The following is a 27,782-nucleotide window of genomic DNA, read 5'->3' on the forward strand; positions in this document are numbered from 1 at the left end:
GATGAGCTGGCCTCACAAATTACGCCCTAGCCTGCTGCTTATCATTTCGGGCGTTTCCCAGATCCACATTGTGGCTAGTAAAGTGACAAAGCTTTGATGTCCTTAAAGCCGGGGTGGAGATGGGTGTGTGAGGGAGTTGCTGGGGGCGGGAGGTGCTTAGAAATCTGCTTTCTCCCATGAAGAGGGCTCCAAAACCCCATGGAAAGGGCCTCTACTCACTGTTAAGTGTCTTGAAGAAAACTTGGAGTGACCCACCAAAGCCACCACTGTTTTTATCGAGTTCCTAAGATGAGCCAAAAGCTGAACCTTGAAATCACAAGCACTGCTTATGCCATGGTGCGCCTGAGACAGAATACTCTAAATTTGTGTTTATTCCATAAATGATAGAAAGGATTTTAAGAATCTTCCAAGGTCCAGGAAACTGCTGCCTTGACAGACAGTATTGTAAGCCCCTAAATTTGGAGGAGAGCTGTAGGGCTTTTTTTCTACATGAACTGGATAACATCCATATTCCTAACATCTATCTGCATAGCACTTTATGGCTTACAGAGTGTTTTCATATACATCAATATTACTTTTTTAAACCCTCACAACACCCTGAACTATGTGTGGCCTCTAGTGTCAGAGTTGGTGGGGACCTTCTGAAGCACTCAGCTTAACCTCTTTATTTCACAAAAGAGGCAACTGAGGTGAGGGTAGGGGAGTTGATGTATCCAAGGTCACACAGCTAGTAAATGACAAATTTGAGATTCCAAGTCAGATTCCCTGAATTTCAACCCACTGCTCTCTGGTTGTTATCTCCAGTCTATAGATGAGGAAATTGATGCTGAGGGAAATTGTGGCTTGCCAAAAAAACCACTTATCAGGAACAGAGAACAAAGGAAAATTAAAACAAGAATAATTGTCTGTGGAAGTTACCTCCTTTTTCTTTCTTCAGAAGTGTTAATATCATCCAACTAGCCCCTGCATTGCTGGAGATGTTTATTTCGCTGTTAACAAAGGAAAGGGGGCCCTTTCTGAAATGTTGCCTTCAGGGCCCAAAATGTCTAGCTCCATCCTGCTGCTTGGGTAGCCATACACTGCCACATGCATTCAATTTGTGCTGTAGTATATTGGTTTGAACTTGCTGATTTGTTGTCTTATAACTGTTCTCATGCCATTTAATGCATTAATGTTTTGTCTCACTGGACTGTGAGTTCTTCAAGTGCAAGGACTTGTGGTTCAGTTTCCTTTGTGTGTGCATTCCCCAACCCCCATCATCACTTTAACATGCTTACGGAGTATTCAGGAAAATGGGTTTCAAGGAATAGTCCGAGACAAAACATGGATCCTAGCATTTAAAATAAATAAACTCACTGAGTTTCAAAGCTCACGTATTTGGCTACAACCACTGGCTCCCCTTGCTTGATGTTGTAGTCTGATTACTGTATAGCTACCCATCCCAAAACCTAGCTTAAAACAAGTTATTGTCAATTAGTGCTGTTGAATTGATTCTGTTGAACTTGATCAGGATCTCTTATGCAGAGATATTGCCTGAAACTCTATATGGGGCTGCTGGAATTCTTTGACAGGTTCTTCATTAGTGTAAATGTCAGCAGTTCTTGTATTATTTACATTCTTGATTTCTGAATTGGGAACTCTAAATTGAGTGAGTCCTAATCTAGATTTGTACCAGGTCTTATACAAACTTAATGCCTTATTTTCTCTATTTATTAAATGGGGATGAGAGCATAGATCATCTCATACTCATTTTTTAGAAACTTTTTATTTTGAAAGAATTATAGATTCACATGCAATTGTAAGAAATAATTCAGAGGGATCTCGAATACCCTTCACCCAGTTTTTCCCAGTGGTAAGTAACATCATGCTATAACTGTGGTACAATATCAAAACCAGGATATTGACATTGATACAATCCATTCACCTTACCCCGATTTCACCAGTTTTATATGCACTCTTTTACCTGTGTGTAGAATTCTATGTAGTTTTATCACATGTTCAGGTTCATGTGACCACCATCAGTCAAGATACAGAACAGTGCCACTGTGTTACTCTTTGATAGTCACACCCACCTTTCTCCCCCCCCCACTCCCTGGCAAACATTAAACTGTTCTGCATCTCTATAATTTTGTCATTTAAGAATGTTACATGGACTCATATAGTATGTAACCTTTTGAGATTGGCTCCACCCCCCCATATATAATTCTCTGGAGACCTATTAAAGTTGTTCCAGGTATCAATAGTTTGTCCCTTTTTATTGCTGAGTAGCATTCTATGGTATAGATGTATCATAATTGGTTTAACCATTTATCCATTGAAGGGTTGATTTCCAGATTTTAGCTATTACACATAAAGCTACTTTGAACATTTATCTACTGGTTTTGTTTTGTTTTGTTTCTGCATAAGCATAAGTTTCCATTTCCCTGGGATAAATGCCCAACTAAAAATATATGAGAGATCTAGTTTCTCTGCATCCTTACCAGCATTTGTTATTGTCATTATTTTTTTTTATTTTAACCATTCTGATAGTGATATTTCATTGTGCTTTTAATTTGCATTTCCCTAATACTTAATGATATCTACCATTTTTTCATGTGTTTATTTGACATCTGTATATCTTCTTTGCAAATATTTTATCCCAGATTGTAGCTTGAACATCCCCTTCCCATGAACTTTCACAAGACAAAAGTTTTTTATGTTGGTGAGGTCTGATTTATCAAATTTTCCTTTTAGAGATCATGTTTTGGTGTTAAGTCTAAGAACTCTGCCTAGCTCTAGATCTGGAAAATTTTCTCCAATGTTTTTGTTCCAAAAGTGGTATAGTTTTACACTTTACGTTTAATTCTATGATCTATTGCAAATTAATTTTCATGTAAGGTGTGGGGTTTAGGTTGATGTTCACTTTTCTGCCTATAGATGTCTAGTTGCTCCAGTATCATTTGTTAGAAAAGCTATTTTTCCTCTACTGAATTAATTTTACACCTTGGTCAAACATTGGTTGGACATATTTCTGTGGATCTCTTTCTGGCTTTTCTACTCTGTCCCATTGATCCATGTGTCTGTCCCACTGCAAATACCAAATAGTGTTGATTATTATAGACATATATAGTAGGTCTTAATATCAAGTAGAGTGGCTCCTCCCATTTGTTCTTTCTCAAGATTGTTTTTAGCTAGTCTAGGTCCTATATCTTTCCATATAAACTTTAGAATAAACTTGTCTATGTCTACAAAAATATCTTGCTGGTATTTGGATAGAAATTACATTAAACCTATAGATGAATTTGGGAAAAATTGACAACTTTAATGTCTTGAGTCTTCCAATACATGAACATAGTATGTCTCTTCATTTACTTAGGTCTTCCTTGATTTCATTCATCAGTATTTTGTAGTTTTGAACGTATAAGTTCTAGGCATATTTTGTTAAATTCATGCCTACTTATTTCTTTGGAGTAATTGTAAATGTTATTGTGTTTTTAATTTCAGTGGCCACATGTTTATTGCTAGTAAATATAAATGTAGTTAATTGTTTTGTGCTGATCTCTTATATTGTATTGCACAACTCATACTTATTTTAAAAAATACACATGAAAGTAGAAGTATTACAAATGATTAATACATTTTTTAGTATTATTGTTTATTAATACTAAACAAAGTATTTTATCCTTTTACATGCTTCATGTCCCACTGGAACATGGAAAATTCAGGTTATTGAATTAACTCCCCAAAACATGGCAGAATACATAATGATTAATAAGTATATTACAGTATAGGTTTACCTCTTTATACAGAAAATCAGACCGACCTAGAGTTTAATATGTAGAAGTTGACAGTTCTCTCTAAAGACCTTTTAGGACTACTAAACCATATTCTAATGAGTCCCTTTGTTACTTGTATGTATTCTTGCTCATTACTGAATTTTTGTCCCTTCGTTGTGTTTTCTTCCTGCTAGCCAGTTCTAAAAACTGCTAGAAAACAGACTTGGTTGTCATTAGTGTGGTTCACCTAATATTTCCAGTTTTCATCCTTTTGGGCTCAGGTAGGATTTTACTCCTCTTCTCTCTTTGAAGTTGAGCATAGCCATCTAATTTGCTTTGGTTAATGAAACCTTAGTAAAAGTGATGTGTCACTTCTGGGTGGAAACTTTAAGAGTGCACGATTTGTCACCTTCTCTTCCTTCCTACCACAGGCATAATGGATGGATGTACTGAAATGAAGCCTGAACTCCTAAGTGACCAAGATGAGCAAAGCCTGCAGCAGACTCATTTCAGATATCTACAGTGAGTAATAAATGAATCTTTGTGTGTTAAACTTCTAAGAGTTGGTTGTTGCTTTTTTTTTGCAGCATAACCTAACCAATCATGACTGATAACACCAGTAAAAACAATACTGTTTCCTAGAATTTTATGAAAACCAGAGAAATAAATAGAGTAGGTTATAGATTCTTGGAAATAGACTTAAAAAAAGCAGGTACTTTTGGGTTCAATGTATTCTTTTTAGTTAAACTATCATTTCTTATTTATGCCTTTGAGTTATTATAGCAAACAAAAATAACCCAAGGTATTTTTTATTTGTGCTTTGTGCTATATCTGAATAGTATTTTTATTGAAATGATTTTCTTTTTAAGTGATTTTGAGATATTTGTGGAAGCATTTTAAGTGATTCTTTTCCCAACAGCACACATCTCCAGATTTATAATAAAGGCCATTAAAAGAGCAAGATTTGGTTTACAGAAAATTTCAGGAACATATTTATTTTTAAAATCAAAGTAAACTCATCATAGTATACCGGATTATAGTAAATATCTAAAAGATGAAAGAGAGTGACTTCCTGGATCCAAAATTATAGTGTGCCCCACCATTACCATTAATGGGTCACACGGGCAGAGTATAAAATGAATCAGTTCTTATTGAAGATTTGTTTCACATAGTTTAACTGCATTTTTGAGGAGTTTTACAAAGGTGTATAAAACTTGTTAACCAAGGATGTCATAAAAACAAACTGGAGACATAATATGTCCAAGTATTATGCTATGCATAGAAAAATGCAATATGGTGAAATAGAAATTGCCTCTCTAGAAGCTCTATTGCTATAGAATGTGTAATCACTTTACCAAATTGCATTTGCATAGACAGTTTGCTGTAGGACCCCAAGGTACCCACGGTTCCCTAGAACCATCATGAAATTCTCAGGATACTCCCCTTTATTCCCAGAGCTAGGTAGTAAATCAATCCATTGTTTTTGTTAGCAGAACCAGTAAAAATCCAGCATACTTGAGTTGGAATCCCAAAAAGTCCTATAACCTTTCTGAGCCTATTTCCTTATAGTATGTAAAAAGGGGATGATAATAATGTTACTGTAAAGATTCAATGGCCTATGGTATGTGGAGTGCCTGGCATATAGTAGGTGCACAATAACTGTTTTCATCCTCATTCTCCCCTCCCTGCCTCCATCCATTTAGTCCAAATGTGAAAGCTATTTCACATTCAGTAAAGTCCTTTATTCTACTCCAGCTTCAGTTCGCCTGTCTTTAGAAGAGAGTGGGGATAAAAACAGGAAGAGAAAACCAATAATTAGCCCAATTTCCCACCCTATTCTTCAAGGCAGGGAGTAAGTTGGAGAGTAGAGTGCCAACATGCCTTCAAGAGGAACGAACAGTAAAGAGACTGATGCCAAGATGGAAATCACTCTTTCCTTGCACACAGGTGCACAAGAACCAGCTATTGCCCTGGTGCCTGGAGACTGTCATAAAATGTTAGATACAGATTTAGGGCTAGGATCTTCTTCTCTGACGTCACAGCACATATACTAGCAAACAAGACACAAGCCAGAGTAGAATCACAAAAAGCCACCTGGATATTCTCAGATTCAAATTGCCTATTCTTTTAGTTCTCAAGAAAAGAAAACTTGTTTCTGATTAGGAAAGATGCTGGCAACTCCATATCAGAGCTATAACCCAGGGAAGAAGAGCAGAAACCAGAGATCCCATAAAGCAAAGATGGCAAACTGCTGACCCACCCAAGGGCTAGGGAGAGTCTGCCCACATATTTTGCCTGGACTGTACAGAATTTTTTTCCAAAACTTGAATTGATTCTAAACAATCTTTAATTTTTATTATTGGTAGATTTAACATAAAAACTCTGATTATAGTTCTGCTTAAAAAATTGAAATTGCTGGCAATACTGGGCTGACATCTCTGCATGGTCACATAGGTGACACAGTAGTCACTGCTATTTTGGACAGCATATGTCCTTGCCAACTGCCGCAGTCCCCATCACTCCCTATTGTGTCCCTTTTGTTACCCTCAGGCCTATTTTACTCATTCACATTATCTTCCTAACCCCTAGATGTGTTTGAGTTTGATCCATAGTATACAGTGATAACTGTTTAAGAACTGGTCCTCTAGGGAGGAAAAAACAACACTCTGATTTGTAGCAATTTCCAATTTCTGTTGTATAAATATTTCCAACATGGCCAATTTCAAACTAACAATGTATTGTCACTTAATGTGGAGTTGATAAAGCTGTGCACAATTGTTTCTCACAAACTGGTCAGAGCTGGCTCCAGAATGCTACTGGCTTGAATCTGCTCAATAAGCTTCATCAAGTTAATGGATTGGTCAGGAGTGTGAGCCAGGAGATCTTATTCACAGCCTAAGAGTCAGAAATCAACCAGAAAGAGTCAGATTCAACACCTGACATGGAACCCATCATTAGATCAACACTACTTCCTTGCTCTCCTTTAAAATCCCACAGGCCAATTATCCAGCCTCTGGGCATGGGTAATCTTGGAGGGAGGTAAGGGCTGATGAAAGGTTGGAACTAGCTTGATGAGGTCAGAAGACAAAGTACAGTACCCCTGAGAGTACTGCTGAGTCCTTCCTGTCAACTGAGTACCAGACTCCTTTTCTTCTTTGTGAGAAGATTACTAAGGGAGGGACTGAGGAGAGCAGGGAGCTTCGTATTTAGAAGCCAAATTCAGAGTGAAATGGAAATAGGCTATGAATCACATCCAGAAAATCTCTTTTCACACTAGAACTGTGGGGCTGCTGACCTCACATGCAGATAGCAAAGACCACAAACAGGGACCTCATCCTCTCCCATTCCACACTGGAAAAATGACCAAGTATGTGTAGAACAGTACCCTAGAAGGTGAAAACTCTAAAGAACCTTAGGGACAATTTAGTCCAAATCTGATTGATTTACAGAGGGAGAAACTGGGGCCCAGAGAGGGAGGATAAGTGGCACAGCCAGGTCTGGAAGCCAGGTTTTCTGACAGCCAGTCTGGAGCTTTTTCTTCTATCCCACACTACCTCTCAAGGAGTTAAAAAGTGAAAGATTGAATGCACCAACTGGTTGTGTTGCCAAACCAGCAACATGAATAATATTTTTTGACTGAATCAACTGTCTGTTTAGGCATCATGTAGACACAGTAAAACACTCATCTCCAGTTTTCTCTGTGTTTGGATGGTTTAAAAACCTAGCAGAGAATCTTCACATCCAGGGAGTTTTGCCAAGAAAATCTGAAAATCTAAACAGTCACTCTCACACTGGCTCTATAACCAAGTGTCCAAGACTTTCTTTCTCCTTTTTCATGTCAGAGAAAATATAATATTCTTGTCACCAAAGAAGCTGCATCAGAACCTCAAAGGATTCTTGAACTGTGAGTTAGGACTCTTGGCTCTAGTCCCATTTCTGCCTTGGATTGGTCATATCCCAATCTTTTGCTCCCTTTGGGCCTTAGTTTCCCCATCTGTAAATAAAATTTAAGAATTGAATTCCATGACCTCTTGGATTCCTTCAAGCACTGTTGGTCTTTGATTTTAAAAAATCATATTCCAAGTGTCTATTCTCTCAACTCATTGGCCCTTCCAACCTGTGTTTCTCTGGCCACAGGACATTCTAGAACCCAAGTGACAGAGACATAGCTGTGCCTCTGAAAGCCTAAAAAACTTAGTAGTTGGGGTTATTCTCCACTGTAGCTAATTTGTAAGGCAGCTCCAAATTTCTATTTTTATTAGGGACCCCTCCTCTCATTGTCTTTGAATTTTCCTGGTAACCTCTCAAGTTATAAAAGCCTCCTGAAATTGTAAAAAAAAAAAAAAAAAGAAAAGAAAAGAAAAAGAAAAAACACTCACAAAGAATCATATCTTTAAAAATAAAAAGCTTAAACCCAAATTAACCTTTTACTAGATTATGGGCTCCACTGCTTATTCCTCAAGGGACTCTTGTGAAATCAGAGACAAAAAATTGAGAACAATCAGACAAAGAGAAATGTCAAACTAAAGGTTTGGGTTTATTTAATTTTATTGTTTTCAAATCCACCATGAGGTGAAGGGGGAGAGAGTTAAAAGAACACAGAGAAACCCATTCCCAGCTACAAAGTCCATGTGCTAAACCATGTTTTTCTGTCACTTAGAGTTCAGCTCTCGCCAATATTAATGGAACTTAAGCCAAACAAGAGTTCCTTTTATGCTTTCTCCCCCCAGCTCCCTGCTTGCTAAGTCCTGTGCAAACTTGCAGCAGTTTCCAAGCACACGGCTGTGAAATTATCAGGGCTGGAATAATGCCAGTACAAACCAATTTATTGGGGTCCTGAAATTAACTAAAACCTAGAAAGCTTGATTAATTGTGGCAGAGCACAGCAAGGAGCATTGAGAGGGAGGCCATCAGGCCAGAGTGCACGCCCCTGGAGACTCTGTCCTGCCTCCCGATTTTCAGTACTTATAGAGAAGAGTTCCTTCTGTGGACAGGGCTATGTTGCTCTTACTACTTATTCATACATCACAAAAAATGGCATTTTTGAGTCCAGCAGGGAAAATGGTAGTTAGTGGGTCTTAGCTACCTATGTAATCAGCCAATCCCATAATAGTAGTTCTTGGGATTAATTTTGTTTAATTTAATTATCATCTTTATGCAGCCCATTTGATGAGCTCTACTTTTGTCAAAACAACATTGGCTAAATATGCCTTTGGAGAGTCATTGTTGAAATCCAGTACTTCTGTGGTTTCTTGGAACACCTTACCACATGAGACAAGGAGGAGGGGAGTGACTATACAGCAAATTGTCTGGGTTAAAAAAGATGGTGTGTGTGTTAAGAAAAAGGGCATGCTGTCCCCCACAGATCAGAGCCTTTCCCTTCAGTTCCTCTTCAGAACAATACTAGATTGATCCATTGCAAAAAAATGACACCTCATCTGAAAGTACTAAGTACCATATCTAAGGGCTCCTGAGTCATTTGCTGCTTGCAGCCCTTGCAGACTTAAGCAATGGCAGCAAGAAGAGTTCTCAACCTTGGGAGCAATGTGTTGCTGTAAACTGCTTAGTTGCCAGCAGATAGTGGTTTCACACTTGGCCCAGTTGTCTTAGATCCATAGTGTGGGCATAGTTGCCTAACATGTGAGTTTCTAGAGTACTGCGCCCAGCTCTGGCTGGGTCCCTTAGTCAGCCCCAGGCCTAAAACCCTATGTAAGTATATCCAAGTGTGCTCCAGGACAGTTGTACCATTGTTAAAGCATTGAAATATTAATACTTCCTTGCCACTGGATAAAGTGCTGCTGCCCCAAGCCTCCCCAAATGTCCCCTGCACTGTTCCTGCCCCTCCCCTGGACCCCTTGGGTTCTCTCCACAGTCCATAACTAATGGACTACTGGCTGGGACAGCAGAAGGCCTTTGGTCCCCTGCTCCAGCAGGCCTCCTGACATCTATTCTAGTCAATCATTGCCCATGGTGGACTAGAAGTTAACTGTTTTGGATATCACTCTAAGTGTATCACAAAATGATATTTTGTCATTGCTGGTGGTAGTAAGAAAGAGACACTTATTGAAAAAAGCATCATGTGATCTTCATGAGAGAAACAATAACAGTCTTTTTCACTCCTAAGGGAAGCCCTGAAGCCACAAGCATGGGCACTTTCTGCAGACTCCCTGGGTACAAGGCCTGGCACAAAGTGGATGATGTGCACTGAAGAAGGCAGCTCTGGCTGCTGGGGAAGCTGGTCTTGCCACTCTTTTCTGCTATGATCTTCCCTGAGGGTAGGCTGGCTCCCAGAAATGGAAATCTATCCCAAATAGGACCCAGGGCTTTGTAGTAGTTAGTAGTTACCAGAATGGGGAAAGGAGAGGTAGAAGGACAAAAAGGACCAAAGTGACCCTCATTGCAATTCTGCCAAAGTATATAAGTATGTGACATGGAGTAGAAAGATCTTAGGAACAGACTTTAGGAGACTTAGACCCTTGTACTGTTACTTTCATTAGCTGTTAATAGCTGTGTGCCCTAAGACAAGTCCTTTCATCTCTCTGAGTCTCAGCTTCTTCATTTATACAAGCAAAGGACTAAGTTAAGTGATCTCAGGGGTTCCTTCTAGCTTTAGGATTCTGTGAAATTGTGATTATTATTAGTCATCAGAACACTAACTACTGTTTATTAGGTACTCATTGTGTGTCAAACATGATAAGTACTTTTACATGCATTCTTTTATTTAGACCTCACAGCAACTATTATTATTATAGATACTATTATGGACATGCCATCTTTTATAAATGAGGAAGGTTGCACAGCTAGTCAGGTGTACAGCCAGGACTCAAGTCTATGTGTGTCTGAATCTACAGCCTATGCTTTTAACCCCTCTCTGTCCCATCCATTCTGTGTCTCCATGTGTTTGAGACTGTAGACTGTGTGTCTACATATGTCTTGGTATGTACCACTACCTCTATTTTCCTTGTCTCCACACTACCCTGATAATTAATCCCCTAATTCCAGATTCCAAGCCCACCAGACCTGCGCCTACCATGTTTCATTCTCCCCACCTCCCCATCTCTATGGTGTTTCACAGGCAAATAAATAGAATAGGCAGGGGGCCAAAAATTATACACAGACTCCTAAAAAAAATAAATGGACCCTCCTTCTCTCTTTTGAGGTTGGATTAGAAGAAGAGAGCCGTCTGATCACATTCATGACCCTAGAAACTGTTCTCAAGCAGAGACAGCCAAGCCAATAATATTTAGAAAAATAACAAAAATTGACTGTATTTAGCTCTGCAGAGGAATCCCGCTGGTTATTCGTGGTTAAATCTTAATGTCTCAGCTGTTTTTGGCCATCTGAGTGACAGGCTGTAGATTTGGTTAAATGACCCACTACAAACCCAATTTGGCTATAAACTTTTTAGAAGAAAATAGGAGTTACCTTTATATTAATAGTTAGTGACCCAGAGGATATTAGTTGCATCTAGTGCATTTGAAGTCCAAAGAAGGCCATATGAAAGTTAGACTTGTAGATTATTCATGTTAAAAGAACACATAGATTTCACCTATTTCCCTTATATTACAAATAAGAAAATGGAAACCCAGAGAAGGAAAGAGATATGCTCAATGTCACACAGTGAGTATGACCACTGTGCAGGGTCAGAGCTTGACCAGGGATCTGGCCACCACCCTTATTTTATATAAGTAAGACTGAGACCCAGAAATTTGCTAAAGTTCACATAGCTAGTTTCGGGGCAAAGGCAAGGCTAATCTGTCTGCTTTTTCCCATATCTCATATTACTAGATAATCAAAGGGCTTGATTGGACAGCTTTTTCATGAAGGAGTTTCATATCTCAGGCCACAAGTTCAGTTGTGTAAGAAATGTAACTTTATTAAATCTTCCATAACTCAATCTAATTTCTATATCATATTTTCCTTCATGCCAGTACTAGATTCTCCATCTTAGTCATTCCAGATGCCTCCCCTTCCTCCAGAGTTGTATCCAAGTTCTGGAGATTTCCAAGAGTTTCCCCAGAATGGGGTTGAGGTGATAGGGGGGGATATGCTGGTATCTACTTAGATATGTCACATCTCCTTTGATCCTTGGCTGTGAATTCAAGCAGGTCACTGTTGCATTGTCCTTTGTTTTCCACCACAGGGTTTCTCCAGGTCCAGCTCTGTCTCAGCCACTTCCACGACCCTCAAGCACATGGACACAGGATTTTCCAACTTGTTTCTCTGTAGCTGCAAGACATTAAGTGGAGCTGAATCCCACCCATTTTTCTCAGATCCATATGTAGACATTTCTTCTGAATCCACATAACTCTGGGCTGTAGGTCCTATTCTTGTGTCCTACTGGGGCCATAGGATCAGTCTCCTCTTGGGTTCCCTAAACTAGTTGGGAAGTACAAGGTTCCTATTGCCCCCAGAACTCTTCCCAGTGAAGTGTCAGACATAAGAGCCTGCTCATGTCTCACTATGATGACTCACTACCAGCCTCCTTGCTGACTCTCTGACTCACCCACTTGGAAGATCTTTATATTGTTGTAGGGGTGAGGAAGGCTCTTCTCCACACATCCAGTTTCTGGCTGGAATCTTGGGGTAAGATATAAGGAAATTCAAAACCCATTGCTCTCAAATAATTATCTCTACTATGAGTTTATTTGTTGCTATCCGATATTTTTTAATTGATCCTTAAATGCACAGAAGTGAATTAATCATAAGCCTTGTATCAAAATACACCCCCATCATTGTTCCATATATGGCCTTTTTTTGCTTTAACTAGTTATTTATTTTTAATAATTGTAAATAGACCCCATTCAAAACAAAAGCTAGAAAGTTATAACATTAACAATAACCTACAGCTAACTGTGTGCTCCACTCCCCATCATATCCCTTCCTTCCCCCTTATCTGATGTAATTGTTATCCTGAATTACATATTCATCATTCTCTTGCTTTCATTTTTATATAATTTTATTGTATTTATAATAGATGTGTTACAGAAAGTAGTTTTCAATGTTTAAAATCACGGTTGTTTTTAATTTTACTAAAGGGGCATCATGATCTACCTTGGGGGACTTCATATTTTTTTTTTTACCTAACATTCTCCTATCACTAACTTCATCAACATTGTTGTGTGTGACTCTAGATCATTCATTCTGACATCTCCAGGATAATCCATTGTGTGATGATATCACAGCTTATTTCAGTATGTAAATATGCCCACACTGATGGGTATTTGGTTTGTTTCTATTAATATTTGAACTTCAGCACTCTGGGAGGCCAAGGTGGGTGAATCATTTGAGCTCAGGAGTTCGAGACCAGCCTGAGCAAGAGTGAGACCCCATCTCTACTAAAAATAGAAACAAAATTAATAGGCCAACTAAAAATATATAGAAAAAATTAGCCAGGCATGGTGGCACATGCCTGTAGTCCCAGCTACTCGGGAGGCTAAGGCAAAAGGATTGCTTGAGCCCAGGAGTTTGAGGTTGCTGTGAGCTAGGCTGACGCCATGGTGCTCTAACCCAGGCAACAGAATGAGACTCTTTCTTAAAAAAAAAAAAAAAAATATATATATATATATATATATATATATATATATATTACTCCTCCAGTCTATATTTTTGAACTTCAAAAGCCAACAATTGACTCTTTTTTCTAACTCCCATTATTTATGCTGTTGATGGTTCTACTCTGAGGCAGTGGATGCTTTATGGTGAATCTGCTTGAATGGGAGAAAGGTAATGAAGTAATAGGAAACACCTGTAATGAAATCACGGGTTAGTTAGTATATAAAAAATTATCCAGATGAAAACTCAGAGACTTCATACCTAGTCAAACCCTAAACATGATATTCCTTGGTCAAAACGAATGGTCTGAGGGGGAAAGGAGAGTCAAGATGGCTCCCTGCCACTGAACCCAGCTACTAAGAGACCATCTCAAAGAATTTGTTTTGTAGGAGCATCATCTTTGTAATAAAAATGCAGTATATCAATTAGGTTATTTTCTCCTCCCTTGTCTCTTGATAGTTTATCTCAGAAAACAGAGTAGGTGGGGTGGATAAAGTATAAAAAAGAATGTGCTTCCTAGCTCAGCATTACCATTGACATCCTTTAGTCTTGTTTTAGGTTATCTCTCAATTAGCTAAAGAACATCGACTGCTAAAGTTACACAATTATTAGGGCCAACACAATTTGAATCTAGATGTCTTAACATATTTCCCTTTTTATGCCACAATTAAGTACCCCATGATACAGACAAGTGCCACTTAGAGGCAAAATGCTGGATATGAATAATTTTGCTGGTGATTCTGGGTGCAAAGTATATTTATAAGAAAAAGGGAGTAGTTTATATGGTTTACAAAGTTATTTAAAGATGGCGTTGGCTTTGAGGATCTTCTTTCCTTTCAATTCTCTAGTCTATGTCTTGGGAACCTTGAATTAGGGAGAAGATCATGGGCTTGTTGGGGGAGGGGAGGTACAGGATGCTCACTGTTTTAACTTCAGCCAATGGTCAGCCAGCTGCTGCTTCCCAACTCTTAGTCTTCCAAGGTCAATATGAAGCTTATTCTTCAGACTGATGCCATGTGTTTATAGGTCTGAAAGACATTTACTGGAACTGTGATAGATGTTTCAAAGGAGAAAGAGGTTGAAAATTATTTTGGGAAGGTATTATTTTTTATTCACCACTCCCACCCCCACTGCCATGAGAGTTACACAAAAAGTAAAAGGGAAAAGTAGAGGGGAAAGTAAAAATATGGTACTGATAATGGTAAAAAATTCATATGTTCCAAGTGAGATATACAAGACATTAATTTCAGAGTTGCTGTACTTTAAACTTACATTTTAACAAGTTTTTATTTGGGAATAATTTCATATTTACAGAAAAATTGCAAAGAACAGAGAGTTCCCACATACCCTTCAACCAGTTTCCCCTCATGTTAACATCTTACATAATTATAGTATATTTGTCAAGATTAAGAGATTAACATTGGTACATTATTATTAACTAAAACCCCAGTCTTTAATCAGATTTTACCAGTTTTTCCACTAATATCTTTTTTTTTATTCCAAGATTCCATCCAGGATACAACATGGCATTTAGAAAATTATATTTTAAATGGGGAGAACCAACAAATTAGACATTTGAGAGAAGGCCCTTAATACCTAATGCACACTACTTATTAGATTTTGCAGTTCCTTTATGAGTGTCAGAGGGAATGAGAGTAGGGAAGTGTTATGTTTGAGTTTGTCCCCACCAAACCTCATGTTGAAATTTGATCTCCAATGTGGCAGTGTTAAGAAGTGGGCCTGGTGGGAAGTATTTGGATCATGGGGGCAGATTCCTCATGAATGGCTGGGTGCTGCTCTCTGGATAGTGAGTGAATTCTCACTCTGGTAGGACTGGATTAGTTCTAGGGGAATGGATTAGTTCCTGTGAGAATGGGTTTTTGTAAAGCCAGGATGCCCCTCGGGTTTTGCCTCTTCCCAGGTATCCACTTCTCCTTTGACCTACCACCATATTTTGACCAAGCACAAAGCCCTTATCAGAAGCTATGAAGATGCTGGCACCATGCTCGTTATAATTCTCAGCCTGCAGAACTGTGAGCTGAATAAACCTCTTTTCTTTATAAATTACTCAGTGTCAGGAATTCTGTTGTAGCAACACAAAACAAACTAAGATAGGAAAATAAGGTGGTGGGAGGCTGGAAGGAAGGGTTCTGACTCAGTTTCCTCATCTATAAATGGGAGCAGGGTTTTACTTCCTTTATTCACCTCAAGGAGTTTTTTTAAGGAGAAAATGAGATAATACATATGAAGTGTTCCTTTGGGTAAAACAAGACAAAGAGCTATTCATATGCAAGGTACACTTATTAATAAAGTAAGAGTGTGATTATGTATAACACAAAGTAGGCTGATTCTCCATCAAGAACTATTCTCTAGGTTCATCTGTGTTGTCACAAATGACAGGTGGGGGGATTTTGGTCAAAGAATATTAACTTTCAGTTATAAGTGCTGGAGATCTAATTTATGGTATGGTGACTATAGTTAATAATAATCAATTATATACTTGAAATTTGCTGAGGGAGTAGATCTTAATGTCTTTAGCTTTTCAAAGTTTTTTGTGCTTCAATGATAAATTGATTGTGACCTATTGAGGCTCAGATGTTCCCATTTCCAAAAGCAAGTCATCAGATGAAAAAAGAATAAAAAACAAAATTTGGGCTATGTCTGCCTGTCACCTAAGGAACTGGCTAAGAAATGAAAAATTAAATCAACTAGATGTTTTGACTATGGGCAAGCAAGCAAAGAGTTCTAAGTGACTTTTTCATTGTATTAACTAGTTCTTCTGGTTGTTTGGGTATCATAAGGGAAATCTCAGAATCAATTTTATATCAATGTTCATATTTGTATGCCAGTTGGATATTATTTAATAACACATCAAGGAGACTGAGCCACTAAGAATTCCCACTGAAAGTGTACTCCACCCCCCACCTTGCCTTCCAAATGTATGTTTGATGTCAGACGGATTTCAGGTTAATTGAAAATATTCTAATTACAGAGAAACATTTGATCTTACCTTTGTACTTTCTTGGTCTTATTTCTTTTCCTGAAATGTTACAGATTAAATCAAGTTTTCAGGTGCTTCAGAAGCATAAATGAAAATGCTGACCATATCATTCTCACCAATTGCCTGCCCGCTAATGCTCCTGAAAGATGTATTTGGTGTCTATGTTGTAAGTCATAAGTGCAAAAGAAAAACATTTCTGTTGATTGGCCCCAGGTATTTGTTAATGAGAAGATCAACGTGGCTTAAATTTGAATTCCCTCATATATTAAATAAATATTTATGTGGCATCTAATATTTATCAGGCATTAGAGTTCCTTAAACTCAAAATAAATGCTGATGTACTTGAATGGGGGTTATTGAAATAACAATAATTAAAATAATAATAATATGTGCCAAGCACTTAGCTAAGTAGGCTTATCTCATTTACTTCTCATAATAACCCTAGAAGGCAGGGTGATATTTTTATTCCCATTTTACAAAGGAAGAAATTAGGTCTTTTTTTTTTTTTTTTTTTTTGAGACAGAGTCTCACTTTGTTGCCCAGGCTAGAGTGAGTGCCATGGCGGCAGCCTAGCTCACAGCAACCTCAGACTCCTGGGCTCAAGTGATCCTACTGCCTCAGCCTCCCGAGTAGCTGGGACTACAGGCATGCGCCACCATGCCCGGCTAATTTTTTCTGTATGTATTAGTTGGCCAATTAATTTTCTTTCTATTTATAGTAGAGACGGGGTCTCGCTCTTGTTCAGGCTGGTTTTGAACTCCTGACCTTGAGCAATCCACCCGCCTCGGCCTCCCAGAGTGCTAGGATTACAGGCGTGAGCCACCGCGCCCGGCCCAAGAAATTAGGTCTTAAAGAGGTTAAGTAACTCACTCAAGTCACATAATGATGAAACTAAGATTTGAATCCAAGTCACAACATTGTTAACCATTTCATGTGTGAAATTAAAGAACTTGGCTGCTGATCAATCAGTTGGCATACCTAGTTCCGGTTCGGGTAGAAGTCCATTGAACTGGGAAATCTCAGTTAGAATTAATGGTCCTAATGATTTTAAGCCAACTTGACTATTTTGTTTCTTCATGCTTGCGATGCATGCTTTGACCCATTTTGCAGATAAGCTGATCAGTTCATTGAATTGTCTCACTTGAGGAGGCTCAAGTGTCCCATTAGGAAACTGAGATTCAGGAAAGTTCAGTAGATTGCCCACAGTCATACAGCTTGTAAATGGAGACTCACTCCAGCACCCATGCGCTTAACCACTATGATAACTGCCTTGATGCAAAAGAAGAATGAGATCCTAGGTTTGAGCTCGTTTATTCAGTAATGAATAATTAAAATAATTAATATCAATAAAAAACATATCTTCTACTTTCATTTATTCATTCTTTCAACATATACTTATTGAGCACCACCTGTATGCCAAGCATTGTTGTAGACTCTGGGGAACATTGGTTAACAAAATGGAACAAAAAAAGAAAAAAAACTCTGCCTTCACAGATCATATATTTTGATGGAGGTGGGGGAGACAGACAACAAACAAGTAATAAAAATATATACTATGTTGTATTGTAATATATGATATGTTAGGTCAAGAATAGAGGGAGTTAGGGAGTATATACGATGAGAGTGGGGGTGGGGTTTGCAATTCTGAGATGGGGTGACCTCACAGAGAAGGTGATATTTGAAGGGGCCAAGGAAGTGAGCGATGTAGATATCTGAGAGTAAAGTGTTTCAAGCAGAAGAAACAAGAAGTGCAGAGGCTCTAAGGTGAACCAATGCTTGGTATGGTCAAAGAACAGCAAAGAGACCGGTGTGGCTGGAGAAGATAGAGAGTGAGGGGGAGAGTGGTAGGGAGATGAGGTCGGGGAAGGAACAGGGCCAGATCATGTAGGACTTTGAAGGTTATGGTCAGAATGTTGGTTTTAAGTCTGAGGGACATGTTGAACTTTTGGGGGATTTTGAGCAAAGGAGCATCATCTGACTTGTGTTTTAATAGGATCACTCTTGCTTTTCTGTTGAGAACAGACTTAAGGTGAGCCAGGGCAGAAGCAGGAGCATCAGTTAGAAGGCCATTGCAATAATTCATGCAAGATAAGATGGTGACTCGGGCCAGGATGGCAGAGTGCACATGGTGAGAAGTGGTCAGATTCTCAATAAATTTTGAAGGTAGAGTAGACATAATTTTCTGATAGATCACATGTAGCGTCATGCTTGTTGTACTTCCCAGCCTGCAGAACCATGAGCTGAATAAACCTCTTTTCTTTATAAATAACTCACTGTCAGGACATAGCAAAAGGCTTAAAGAGTTGCCATTTACTGAGATGAAAAAGATTACAGTGGGAGCAGGTTTGGAGGAGAAAGATCAGGAACCGAGGTTTAGACATGTTAAATTTAAAATACCTAACTGACATTTAAGAATGAATGTCAAATAGGTCGTTAGAGTCATAATTGTATTGACTGCATATTAAATTTAGACCCAGGATGAGATTCTCTAAGGAACAAGTGTAGATAAAGAAGAGAAGAGGTACTAGGACTGAACCCTGCGTATTCCAACATTTGGAGGTCAGAAGATGGGGGAAAACCAGCTAAGGACACTGAGAAGAAATGGCCAGAGAGGTAAGTGGACAAAGAAGTGAGGATAGCATCCTAGAAACTACGTGAAGAAAGTATTTCAAAGATTAATCAGCTATGAAAAAGTGTGCTGATGGGTCAGTTAACATGAGAACTGAGCAGTAGTCCTTGGATTTCACAATGTGGATGTTGCTAGTGACCTTATAAGAGCAGTTTTGGAGGAGTAGTGGAAGCCAACACCTTATTAGAGTCAGTTCAAGGGAAAGTAGCAGAAAAGAAATGGGGCGGGAGGGACTGAGAGTGTAGACAATGCTATCCAGGAGTTTTTCTATAAGGAGAAAAAGAAAAAATAGAACCATGGCTGGCGGAGGAAGTAGTGTCAAGAAGAGGGTTTTTTTGGGTTCAAAGATTGGAGCAATAACATGTTTCAGAGAGATGCAGCAGAGAGAAATTTCTTAGTGTTCCCATCCATCAGGTGTTTACTAGTTTGTGGTAGTTGTATTGAGCCATGTGCACTGGTTCTCAAGTTTTGCTCCATGGTAGAATTACTTGGGGAGTTTTTCCTTTTGAAATCCTAATGCCCAGACCAATCAAATCAGAATGTCTGTGGTTGGAGCCCAAGCATCAGAGTGTGTGTGTGTGTGTGTGTGTGTGTGTGTGTGTGTGTGTGTGTGTGTGTGTGTAAAAGTATTGTTTATTGGCCAGGTCCTCTGATAGATGATTCAGGGAGCACTAGCCATTTGTCCCCATCTAGCTTCTCTCCAACCTACTAGATCCTTAGTTAAGGCACTGTCCTGTTCAGCTGCAAAGGAGATAAAACAATATGCCGTTACCAATGATTAACATCTTAGAGGAAATTGTTCCAGACCCTGGCTAGTGTGACAGCTAGCTTAACACAGGATTTGGCAAGGATGTCAGACAACACAGAAGTTTTTGCTTGGGGGTAGAAAGAACAATTTTGCATTTCTTGTTCGTTTGATTCCACATCATGATTATAGTTGTTGTTTTTTTTTTTTTTTCAGTCAGAAGTGCCCAGCAGGCTGCCTGTCATAGCTTTTGCTCGTCACTTGTCATTGCGAACAGAATGCTGATTATGGGGTAGAGCAGCAGGCCACACCCACCCAAACTACAGAGCTTTCTCAGGATTCAGAGCAGGAGGCTGAGGCTTGAGGTCTTTGCCCTCTCCCACTTGCTGCTGAGAGGGTGGATGTACTAGTAGGTACATAATCCTATACTGTCTTCTGAGGAAACCACATACAAGGCCCACTGCATTGTCACCTGAGAGGTCTAAACCACGTGCTATGGAAGCAAAGAGAAGGAAGCAATTCATTCTGACAGGACTATTTCATTTATATATTAACTCAAGAAATATTTACTGAGCACCTATTATGTGTCAGGTACTGTTCTAAGTACTTGGAATATACCAGTGACAAAGCATGTCTTTGTAGAATTTATATTCTAATTGAAGAAGTCAGAAAATAAACAATATCAGGTGTGGTCGATTAAATTTTTGTCTCTGAATTTTCACCCTCCATCTATCTGTGTTCTTTGCTACGTGACTCTATAGTTCCTCCTACTAGAGACACAGTATGTTATTATTGTATATTATCCCTTAATGTTAGTTTTAGCCATAAGACTTGCTTAGCCAATGAAATACTGGTAGAAGTGATGCGAACAAAAGCTTAAAATATGCTTGTGCAGTCCAGCTCGTTTTTGTTTTTGTTTTGTTCGAGACATAGTTTTGCTCTTGTCACTTGGATAGAGTGCAGTGGCGTCATTATAGCTCACTGTAACCTCAAATTCGTAGGCTCAAGCGATCCTCCTGCCTCAGCCTCCCGAGTAGCTGGGACCACATGTGCACACTACCACATCTGGCTAATTTTCCTATTTTTAGTAGAGATGGGGTCTTGCTCTTGCTCAGGTTGGTCTCAAACTCCTGACCTCAAAGGATCCTCCTGCCTCGGCCTTCCAGAGTGCTAGGATTACAGACGTGAGCCACCATGCCCAGGCTCAGCTTGTTTTCTTATGTTCCTGTCATAAGCTTAAGAAAGATATGTCCCTGATAGCCTTGCTGGTCCAAGTGGAGGAGGATTAAACCCAAATCACAGCTTGGAACCAATTCCCAGTCAATGAGAGATATGTGACTGAGAATAAATGATTGTTGTTCTAAGCCACTGAGAATTGGGATAGTATATTAACACAGAACTATTTTGACAACTTGACTGATATAATAAAATAGATAAATACCTTTTTATATAGGTATAGACATATACATACATACATATACATTCATATGTACGTGTATATGTATAAGTATGTTAGAAGATACTAGGTGCTATGGAAAAAAATAAAAAGTAGAAGTGTAAGGGGGATCAGGAGGACTGGGGTCAAGGAATGGTTTGCAATATTAAATAGGGTGATTGGTGTGGCAGGAATGGAGTGAAATATGAGGAAAGTAGTGGGAGATAAGGACAAGGATGGGATCAGATGACACTAGGCCTTGCAAGCCATGGAAAGAACTCTAATCATCTGTTTCTCCAAGAAATCCCATTTTTCACATGAAATGTTATTTCAAGACCATTGTCAAGCTGTGAAAATGCTTATTACTACTGGATTGGTTATTGTGTCTCTTGTTTAAGTATAGTACCCTATGAGTTTATACTGATAATTTCAATTCATACTCAGTATGACATGGGATTTTATTAACTTTTTCTACCTTGCGTCTGTATCTGCCTAAAAATCCTTATTTTCAAGGAAAGCAGTGTTGATGGGATCAGAATATCACTTAATTATTCATTTGCTTTATTCCACATAACCTACAAAACTGAAATGTACATATATTTTGGCCCAGCAATTCTACTTCTAGGGATTTATTCCTAGACTAATGTTCTTCTTACCAAGATGTTCCTTGTCCTCTTATTCATAAAAGAGGCAAAAAAGTGAAAACAATCTAGATGTCAATCAGTAGGGTAATGGGCAAGACAAACTGGGGCCATCCATATTATGAAATACTATGAAGTAGCATAAAATGAATTTTAAAGTATATATATATATATATATATATATATAACTTAGAACATTGTTAAGGGGGAAAGTGAGTTGCCGAATAATGATAGTTACTAGCATTTATTGAGAGCATAATATGTACCAGATATTATCTCAAGTCCTTTATATGTATTATTAGATTATTAACATCATTATAGCCCTACCTATGGGGTTGACAATATCATTATCCCCATTTTACAGATGAGTAAACTGAGGCACAGAAGATTTGAAGAAATTCTCTAAGATCACATAGGTGGTAAGTGCTAAAAGTATAGATTTGAATTCAAGCAGTTTGACACTAGAATGTGTACTCTTAACCTCTATTTATACCACTTATCTAATTTATATGGGTAACCCCCCCAATTTTATATTAATATATACACATATATATCTTATCTTATAGAGAAAGATCTAGAGGGATGTGTACCAAACTAATGATGGCTACCTTGGGGTAAGGGAATGAGATAGGGTAGTCCAAGAGGGACTTTTCCTCTGTCTATACAATTTGAAATTTTAAAAGGAGAATAGAGAATATAGCCGTGTATTTTCTTCTGTAATTAAAAATATTTTTTGAAGAAATTAATATGCGTTCTACTTTTGGTAACAGTCAAGTAAGTTCCTATTGGGCCAACTTTCCTTAAGATAAAAAATATAAAAATGTTCTTCTTACCAAGATGTTCCTTGTCCTCTTATTCATAAAAGCAGCTTCCTCAAGAGACTGAAAAGCAGCTTCCTCAAGAGACTGAAAAGCAGTAGAAAGCAGACATATTCTGGAGGGAAGTCAACAGTTTGCCAAAGAAAATCATAAATTTCCCTTTTCACAATTTCTTGCATGGGGGCAGACCCCTAGCCTGTGTCATGAAAGAGCTAATTTTCTGATAGAAAACTGGCAGTTTTTCTGGATTTAGTCACTAAAGGATAGAGTTTGGGCCATTCACAGCTGCTGGTAAGGGAGGAGGGATTCTCAGAAAGGAAAGAGACAAAGAAGAGAAGGCACAAATTCCATGTATAAATTCCTCTCAAATCTTTAGTTGACCTCTAACCTTCATAGATGCAGAGAAGGCTCTAAGTAGTTCAGGTTAGGTTAAAAGAACTGATCTGAAATCAGAACAGTCAGATTTTGCAGTTTGAGTTCAATCCACTTAATCGTATGCTAAAACAAAAATATTACCAGTCTTCAAAGAAATATAATGTTACCCAGAATTTCCACAACATAATATTTACTAAATCCAAGTTACAATCCCAAACTATGTGATATATGAAGCAACAGGAAAATATTACCCATTGTCAAGAGAAAAATCATTCAATAAAGACCATTTCAGCCGGGCGCTGTGGCTCACGCCTGTAATCCTAGCTCTTGGGAGGCTGAGGCGGGCGGATTGCTCAAGGTCAGGAGTTCAAAACCAGCCTGAGCAAGAGCGAGACCCCGTCTCTACTATAAACAGAAAGAAATTAATTGGCCAACTGATATATATATATAAAAAATTAGCCGGGCATAGTGGCACATGCTTGTAGTCCCAGCTACTCGGGAGGCTGAGGCAGAAGGATCACTGGAGCCCAGGAGTTTGAGGTTGCTGTGAGCTAGGCTGACGCCACGGCACTCACTCTAGCCTGGGCAACAAAGTGAGACTCTGTCTCAAAAAAAAAAAAAAAAAAAAAAAAAAGACCATTTCTGAAATGACTCATGTTGAAATTATTAGGCAGTGACATTTAAGCAGCTATTGTAACTATGTTCAATGAAGGAAATATGCTTAAAGTACATGTAAAGATTGGAAATCTCAGCAGAGAAATAGAAAACTATAAAAATTAAACATAAAAACTATAAAATTAAAAATATAATATCTAAATTTTTTTTAAAAAAATTAAATGGGCTTAAAAGCAGCATGTAGATGACAATGGAAGGAATCAGTGAATTTGAACATAGATCCATAGAAATTATCCAGTCTGACAAAAAAGGGAAAGAGCCTGAGACCAGTAGGGCAGTATCAAAGCTCTAACTTGTGTCTAACTAGAGTTCCAGAAAGAAAGGAGAGAGAGACTAAAGTGGGAAAAACTTTTTTAAAGAAATAATTTTTGAAAATATCCAAAATTTGGTGAAAGATATACATTTATAGATTCTGAAATCTCATTGAACTCCAAGCAAGATAAATACAAAGAAAACTATGTCTAGGCAAATCAGAGTCAAACTGATGAAAACCAAAGGTGAAGAGAAAATCTTGAAAATAACTGGAGAAAATGATACATTATACAGGGGAACAATGATCCAGATGTTGGACTTAGAAGAAACAATGGAGTACAAAAAGCAATGGAGTACAAAAAATAATATTTTTTGGGGGAAAATATCCTCTTAACCTAGAATTTTATATCCTGAAAAATTATCCAGCAATAATGAAGGTGAAATAAAAAGTGTTATATAGAAGAAAACTAACAGACATTGTCTTTAGCAGATCTGTTCTTTAAGAAATGATAAAGTTATTCAGGCTGAAAGTAAATTATACCAGATAAAAACCAGAATCTTCAGGAAGGAATGAAGAGTATAAAAAATGGTAAATATCTAGTAAATATAAAAACTATTTCCCTTTTAGTTTCTTTAAAATACATATATCTGTTTAAAGCAAAGACTGTAATATTATTGTGTGGAATTTAAAATGTATGTAGATTGATTTATCTGACAACTATAGCACGTAGATGGGAATGGAGGTAAATCGACATTAAAAACGGAAAAGTTTCTATATTTTATTTTAAGTGGTAAAATATTGTCTCTTAAGTAGACAACAAAAAATTATTGATGTATATTGTAATCTCTAGAGCAACTATTTAATACTAAAAGTAATTCAAAGAAGTATAATTAAAAGCCAATAAATGAATCTTTAATTTAAAATGGAATTCTAAACAATATCCAAATAACCCAAAAGAAATCAAGAAAGGAGAAAGAAAAGAACATACAAAAACAGGACAAACAGAAAACTAATAATAAAATAATAGATCTATAACCAACCATGTCAATACTCACATTAAATGCTAATGAACCGAAGACTCCAATTAAAGGCAGATATTGTCAAATCTATTTTAAAAATCAAAACTTAACTCTATACTGTCTGCAATGGATACACTTTAAATACAAAGGCAATTTAGATTGAAAGTAAATGAATGGAAAAACATATACCAATAAAACAATAAACATAAGAAGATTGGAATGGCTATATTAATATCTGATAAAGTATACTTCCAGGAAAGATGGTGAATTAGGAAATTTCATAATGGCAAAAAGGGAAATTTATCAGAAAGATATAAAAATCATGTGTGTATATGTCTAGTAAAACAACCTCCAAATATATGAAGCAAAAATGGACAGAATTAAATTAAAAAATAGATAATTCCAGCCCTAGTTGGTTATTTAACATTCCTCTCTCAGCAATTGATAGAAAAACTAGACGAAGATATCAGTTAAGCCAGGCATGGTGGCTCACGCCTGTAATCCTAGCACTCTGGGAGGCCAAGGCGGGTGGATTGCTCAAGGTCGGGAGTTCGAAACCAGCCTGAGCGAGACCCCGTCTCTACTAAAAATAGAAAGAAATTAATTGGCCAACTAAAAATATATATAGAAGAAATTAGCCAAGCATGGTGGCGCGTGCCTGTAGTCCCAGCTACTCGGGAGGCTGAGGCAGTAGGATCGCTTGAGCCCAGGAGATTGAGGTTGCTGTGAGCAAGGCTGACGCCACGGCACTCACTCTAGCCTGGGCAACAAAGTGAGACTCTGTCTCCAAAAAAAAAGAAGAAGATATCAGTTAAGACAAAAGTGATCTGAACACCCTTATCAATCACCTTGACCCAAGTGATATTTCTAGAACTTCATACCAAACAACCGGAGAATGTGCATTCTTTCCAAATGCTAGTGGTATGTTCACCAAGACAGATCATATATTGGAGAATAAAACAAGTCTCAATAAGTTTAAAAGATTGATATTTTTATGGGGTGAATTGTGCCCTCCAAAGAGATATGTTGAAGTCCTAATGCCAGTACCTCAGAATGTGACCTTATTTGAAATAAGGTCATTACAATAATTAGTTAAGTAAAGATGATGTTACACTGGAGTAGGATGGGCCCTTAATCCAGCATGACTGGTGTCCCCATAAGAATAGGAGAAAAAAAAGCACAGAGACATTGACATATGAGAAGAGAATGCTGTGTGATGACAAAGACAGAGATTGAAGTGCTACAGCTGCAAGCAAAGGAATGCCGGGGATTTCCAGCAGACTACCAGAAGCTAAGAAGTGGCAAATGAGGATTCTCCCCTATAGATTTCAGAGAGAACATGGCCCCATCAACATCTTGATTTTAGACTTCTATCCTCCAGTATTGTAAGACAATAAGCTTCTGTGTTTAAAGCTACCCAGTTTGTGGTACTTGTTATGGCAGCCCCAGGAAATGCATATGGATATCATACAGTCTGTTTTCTCACCATGGTGGAATTAAATTAGAGATTAATAACAATAAGATATTTATAAAAACAAAAAAATTAGAAATTAAATAACATATTTCTAAATAACCTATGGGTCAAATAAGAAATCACAAGAGAAATTAGACAATATTTAAAACTGACTGATAATACAAATACAACTTATTGAAATTAATGGGATGCAGCTTAAGCTATGCATAGAAGGAAATTTATAGCTTTAAATAATTATATTAGAAAAGAATAAAGGTCCAAAATCAATCATATTAATTTCCACTCTAAGAATCTAGAAAAAGAAGAGCAAATTAAACCCAAAGTAGAAGGACGGAAATAATAAAGAGCAGAAATCAATTAAATAAAAAATAAATGAAAAATACAGAAAATTAATAAAGCCAAAAATTGATTCTTTGAAAAAAGTCAACAAAATTGATAAACCTCTGGTAAGACTGAACAAGTAAAATAAATCAGAAAATACAAATTACCAAATCAGGAATGAAAGAGGGGTTATCATTAATAATCTATAAACATTGAAAATATATTAAGCCAAAAAAATTTAATAATGTAGATGAAATAGACAAATTACTTAAAAATTCAGCTTACTAAAATTGACACAAGATAAAACAGAAAATATGATCAGCATCATATTTATTAAAGAAATAGAGTTTATTATCAAAAACTTTTCCTGAAAGAAAATTCTGGGCCTAGATTGTTTCACTGATGAAGTCTACTGAACATTTAAGGAATAAACAACACCAGTCTTACACAAATTCAGACAGAAAATAGAAAAGAGGGAAACATATTCCAGTTCATTTTATGAGGCCAGCACAACATCAACACTAAAATCTGGCAAAGATATTAAAATAAAAGAAAATAAACAAATTCTGAACTCTAGTTAGTGATAGGCATGTTAAAGTATTTAAGGAGAATTGTATTGTCTGTAATTTACTTTGACATGTATCGAAATAATAATATGGATTGATGAATGAATAGAGGGATATAGAAATGAAGTATGTGATAATGCAAACTGTAATAAAATGTAAATTGTAGAATCTAGGTATTGGGTTCATGGGTTTTCACTGTGAAAGTCTTTCCACTTTTCCGTATGTTTGAAAATATTGTTTAAAAAATGTTGGAGAAAAAAAAACCCAATAGTTTTGATTCATGCAGAAATACCTGTTACCACCCCACATCTCTACCTGTGTCTGACTTCTCCATGCTCACCTATATTTAGTATCTAAACTGCCCCCTCCTATGTTGCTCCCCAGGTTATAGCTTACCCCCATGATTTCCATCCCCCTCACTAACTCCATTTAGACTGTCCTCTGATAAAGGATAGTCAGCTTGTTTGCTGAATCTCTTCAAGAGACCTGCTCTATCTGATAAATTCTCCCATCCCAGGCT

The sequence above is a fragment of the Microcebus murinus genome, chromosome X (genome assembly GCF_040939455.1).
Source record: "Microcebus murinus isolate Inina chromosome X, M.murinus_Inina_mat1.0, whole genome shotgun sequence".
In the NCBI taxonomy this organism is placed as follows: domain Eukaryota; kingdom Metazoa; phylum Chordata; class Mammalia; order Primates; family Cheirogaleidae; genus Microcebus; species Microcebus murinus.